This window comes from Halichondria panicea, chromosome 6 (assembly GCF_963675165.1).
Source record: "Halichondria panicea chromosome 6, odHalPani1.1, whole genome shotgun sequence".
NCBI classification, from domain to species: Eukaryota; Metazoa; Porifera; class Demospongiae; order Suberitida; family Halichondriidae; genus Halichondria; species Halichondria panicea.
In genome coordinates this window covers 6,738,610-6,744,609 of record NC_087382.1, presented here as the reverse complement: position 1 = coordinate 6,744,609, position 6,000 = coordinate 6,738,610, and positions in this window count along the sequence as shown.

The window sequence follows — 6,000 nt, the reverse complement described above, 5'->3', positions numbered from 1 at the left end:
ACAACACGCCTTACAATTAAAGAATAATGCAATAACAATAACTCATATATAGTCAGAGTATGATCGGGTTAAACGTTCTGGGAGCGGATATCGGCCTTGGCGTCCTGTTAAACTGACATCCTATCAAAGAAGATATTGTTTCAGTGGGTCGAAAATCAGTTTTGATTCTTCGCACATGGCTGAAAACACGTTCACAGTCAGCATTAGATGTAGGAACAGACAATAGTCTCAGAGCAATAGTGGCGAGATTCTTGTACTTTAGTTCACCCATGGGTGATTTCATTCTGCATACATTGGCCCAAAACTCCACTGGATCACCCTTTGTACACTGGATATCACTATCAACCACAAATTCTCTGTATTCGATTTTGACAGCTGCCTTGTCAAACGTTATTGGGAGAATGTGATCAAAAGTGCACAGTTTCATACCCTGGCTATTGACTGGATCAAGAAATGAAAGAATTTGAAGTAATTTAGATTTAAAGTCAAACTTCTTCAGCTGCTTCTGTATAAAAAGTTGATAGAATTGCCTAACTTCTTTGTAAAAATTCTCCACTGTCTCCAACGTTCATCATCAGTAAGATGAGAAGCAGTATCACGGAATTTAAGCATTGTCAAATCCTTACAGTGTGTCTTAATAACTTGTGGCTTGACAAAAAACCGAGGCGTACACTTTCTCCATAGATACTGATGAAGTTTGAAAGTAGCCATTGAATCTATCAAAAACTGTTAGTACATTTGAAAGAAAACATAGCCAGAGCTTAGTAGAACGCTTGCTCATGTAAGGGATCCCACATCTCTAATGTGCGATCAATTGCTCACCTTGTTTCACAGTGCTTAAGAATACATTTGAACTCAACAGATGGGAAAATTCTTGCAAGGATACTATCCTATTCACGCTGTTTCGAAAGTGATAATAGATATCGACAAGAAATTCATCCACTTTTAGAGGCAAACCTTTGACTTAACACACAAGCTTACTTACTAAATGGCAAATACAATACACATCATAGGTTGGAGTAGACGCAGCTTGGCAATGACACCGCCTCGTTGACCTTTCATAATATTACATGTGTCAGAAGTAAAGCTCATAAGATTGGTAAGAATTTCTGTATCGTATCTTTAAGGGCTCCTTCGGCAGTGAAATCAGTTATGCTAACAGTATCTAAGTGGCGAGTAACAACAGATTCTGTGGTGGAATCATACAATCTAACTAGGATTGTAAGAAGCTTACATTGATCACCCTTATCATTTGACTCATCACACATAGGGGTAGCTTTCAAGATGTCAATGACTGGCTGCTAGGATCAAGAGCATCACAGATTATTGATTTAGTCTTACAAGAAAAATATTTATGTAAGGCAATAAACTGTGTCATCATCACTTAGATGCATGAGAAACGCTGGATTCTACAAAAAAGTTAGTGATTTGTAGAGGACTCTCATTACACCTCTTTTGATGACCTGATGACCTGAACTGGCACAGTGACATTTAGCATCATTATGTCCACCATGTGCGACAGAGTTTGCACCATGACCTCCTGTAGCAATTGGTGACGAAGCTTCAGGCAGTTTAGCAATCTCTGAAACCAGCGAAATTGCAGTAAGCATACTTGGCCCCTTTGGCAGTTGCTTCAATAAACTGTAAGTTCCAACTCTTTCTAAACCTCCCAGTTTCTAAACCTCCCAGATCCAGAACCAGATCCAGTGGAACTTGTACTTGATGCACCTTGATCGTCCTCTAGCAGCTCTGTCTATCTTTGGTCTTTTGGACTGTGTCTCGTCTTGCTCTTCCTCGCTTTCAATATCAGACTCTGACTCACCACCAGCAGCAGCATAAGCCATAAGCCATAGAGTGGCTGCTACTACTAGGGATGATACTAGTACTACTAAGCACTACTAGACGCCATTTCACAGGCTTGGGCTGGGTCAGAGTCAAAATATGATTTATGGTAAGTACAGCTGTCAGCAAGTCTATATCCGTATTTTTGCAGTTAATTCCGTATAACCGTATTAGAAAAAACCGTATACTTGGAGGCTCTGAACTTCTCTGTACATGTAGGTTAACAAAGTTTCTAGAAATGCAACAGCACAGTCTGATGCTAGACTAGACTAGCTATGAACATTACACACACGCTGCTCTTCTAAGGGCCATTCCAGGTAACAGGAGAGGAACATGAAGTAGCTGAACAAAGCAGAAGAAGGTCCACTTGCGCGCTGAATCCATAAACAAAGATAAGAAACCGCTTACTCATCAATTATCCCCCGCATTAAATAATGCGTTAAAACGGAAGCGTTTTCAATGCGTTCGTTTTGCGGTTTTTTGGGCGCGTTTAAACGCAAACGGAACGGGAACTTTTTACTGTAGTTCTCTCCGTATAATAAAAGGGTGGGGCTGGTTCTCTCTGCATAACAAGCTGGCTACTGCAGCCACATTGGCACCGTGGTCAAATTATTATATCTAGCCATGAATCCTAGACGCCTGGTTTAAGAAGAGGTATTGAATGTCACTGCATACTTACATGCTATGATGTCAAGTCTCCTCTTCACCGTCTGCACCACGTACTGTCTCCTCCAGTCACAAAATCATCTCTAAAAATGTTTATTGGTGGCGTGGCAAAAATTTCGGCGCTGGGTGAAATTCCTTTGTGCGAACAAGAAGTACTGAAGTACTATTCTCTGGCCCTTCCCGCAAGGATTGGGTGGTTCATTCCTTACAACCACACTCAAACCCCCACACTCAAACCCTCTAGTGGCTCTTGCTTGCCCAGCCTTGTGGTTTTTGCACCTCCAGAATTGCACCTCCAGAATTGAAAATCGGTTCCATCTCTTATTTTTGTAAAGGTTCTTTCCTCCTCGGTTTGTCTTGACGAGTTGAGCCATCATGTTGCAAATGAGTGCATGCTAGTTCTAGTGGCCCTTTTATTACCTGTCAAAACCTGTCAAAACTTTGGCACAAAATATAAAGAAAGGTCAACAACACCTATAAAAATAAAAATAGTAAAAATAGTTAATTTCTGGAATTTCTGGATTTTAAAATTGTATGGTGTATACGCTGTGCCGTGTTTCGTTAGACTTTTTATGTGTTGTATACGCTCTGCCCCCCCTGTGTTCCATTATAGCCTGTGTTCCATTATAGTGTTATGTATGATCGACTCTTTATCAGAGATAGGACCTCCGTCTCACATAGTCTAGTGGGTCTTTACCGGCTCATTGTGACTGTTACTTATCCATTCTAAAGTCTTTACCCACTAATCGAGGCACGTGTGTCGTATACTTCCTCTGTTCTTGAACTGTGACATACATTCTAGGTATAACAAGTGCTCGCTGGGGAAATCTGCACTTTATTGTGTCCACATCATCATGCTACATATACTGGTAGTCAGTGACCGCCTACGACGTTAGTATTTCACAGTAATATTTTCTTTTTTGCAGCTCTAGTGAGTTTCTCTATAGCAACACTTTCATGGATCTCATGGATCTAATTACCAACCAGGAATTTGGCTGCCCGATTCACTCACATTGAGAACGACAGACAGAGATCAAGAGACAAGCAGAGTAAGTCAACGTGTTATACGGTCATTACACGTTTAATTCTTAAGTTTCATCCCAAAAGCACTCTATGTGTAAACGACAATGTATGTATAGTGTACGTCACTTCAACTTTTAACTTCTGCCAGGTTTCTTCTAACTCATACCTCCCCTCACCACCATCAAAAGTAACCAATGACATCACTACAATCTAAAATGTTTTTTCTCTGTGAAGCTACGAATGAGAAGCTACGAATGAGCGCCTTGTATGACCCCTCCCCCCCACACACACACATGTGTACACACACACCGTGCACACACACCGTGCACTGTGCACAGGTCTAAAAGGATTCCTGATAACTTTATTTGCATTCCGCTCTTTGTTTCTTGGAGGTAATTAAGTCCGCTGGAAGCAGATTTGAATTGACCCTCATTTGCGCGCACACACACACACACACACACACACACACACACACACACACTACTGACAAACATTTGGTTCGGATTAGCTCTGCCAACAAGTCACAAGTGTGGATTTGCAAAATAGTGTTCTCAGTTTTGCTGCAGCCTTTCACGTTTGTTTACGGAGTGTCAATTGGTTGTCATTCTTTGAGTTTGCAAAATTAATAAAATGTTCGTCATGTAAATTTGCATCTCCACCGAGGCATCAGCACCTGAGGTGCTAAGTATACTTAGACAGAGGAGGTTTGCCACGCGTCATCAATTTTGTGACGTATGTGACGTCTCTGCTCAGGTTACCATGGATACCGAGCAACTGTAAAAGGAATGTATGAATGTATGGCTATACTGTTACTTTGCTAGCTTGACTATAGCTGTGTCAGTTGTGCTGCCTGACAAGGATCTACTATAATTATGCACACTGATAACTCGCCGGGGATCGGGTTGGTTAATGATAGCCAGAGAGATACTGTGCAACACCAGGTAGACTATGCCAGCTCAGCAAAAAAAGTGGTGCACGTGACCGTGTCCAACCTCCTCTGATGATGTTTGCCATAAATATTGCAATTTGATTGGCTAAAGGAAGTGTTCTATCCAACCATATATTCTATCCAACCATATAGATAGAGTAGAAGAGGGATTGGAAACGGATTGGAAACGGAAGTCTACGTAGTGTCTCTGGGACCATCCGTGTATCTCAAGCCTATTGTGTCCAAAGCATACACCTCAGAGCTACCCCCGTTACTGAATCACATGCCCCCTGATAGTAGGTATCTCGATTGTCGTGAAGTAGCTAGAGGTACACAGAGCGCTTTTTCATGCTTGTGTTCCTTTGATATAGCTAAGGCTTTGTAACTAAATAGTGTCCTGTGTCCTCAAGTATCCTGTGTCCTCAAGTATTAGAGAAAGCTGCTCGTGGACTTCTTACAGAGAGCAAAACAATTCTCATGAATTATTCATGTTTAGCCCTCATGTTAAAAAGTAAGCCTCGATTAAAACCGCGGAGGGTACTTCCGTTTCCAATCCCTCTCTACAAAAAATCATGTAGTACTTACTTAGAAAATCATGTAGCATTCAAATCTGATTGGCTAAATGCTGGCTAAATGCTATGCGCTTAGACACTGTTTACGAAGTTTCCACGTGATTTAGAAGTCCTCAGGGCACTGCGTTCGAGATACTACCAGCCCTTTGGGCTTGCAGAAACTTGTGTCTAACTATTGTCTAACTATTGCATAATCATACCATGCAACTGCACTGTGCTGATGGCCAAAACCATCTGACCATAATTATAAGGCAGATGGTCCACAGTTGATTAAATACATGATTGGCATCCTATTGTAAGAATCCAGCTGTAAGAATCCAGCTGTAACGAATGCTACTTAGGCTCTATTTGTGCTCTCCAAGGGCCAAGTACAGGAATTCAAAGCCCGACAAGGCCACAGCCTCCACAAGGAGTGCTACGGTCAGGTGGCGAAATTCAAAGCCGGACAAGGCCACAGCCTCCACAAGGAGTGCTACGGTCAGGTGGTGAAATTCAAAGCCGGACAAGGCCACAGCCTCCACAAGGAGGGCTGTGTCCAAGTACAGGAATTCAAAGCCCGACAAGGCCACAGCCTCCACAAGGAGGGCTGTGTCAAAATATCAGTATCTGAATCCTGAGAAAAGTGCGCTTCAAACCCGGCAGTCGGTTTCGACCCACTACCGCAAAAACACTCAACGCAGTAGAGCTCTCTCACGGACCTCTACTGCGTGGAGCTATATGAAGCAATTATTTGTTCTCCGCAAAAAGTCTTCTCAAACCTCTAGAGCGTCGTACAAACGACGTGCGAAGGCTTTTAACGCGAGAAGGAAGCAAAAATACCCGCTAGCTGAACCAAACGACGAAGTAATGCACTCCCTTAGGACAAGCCTACAGGACGTTTTCACGAAAAGCAATGTCCTTACAAAATGCATTCTTGAAGGTTTAGCAAAAATTCCGAACTGGAAGGACGGCAAAAACAAAGCAGCCCAA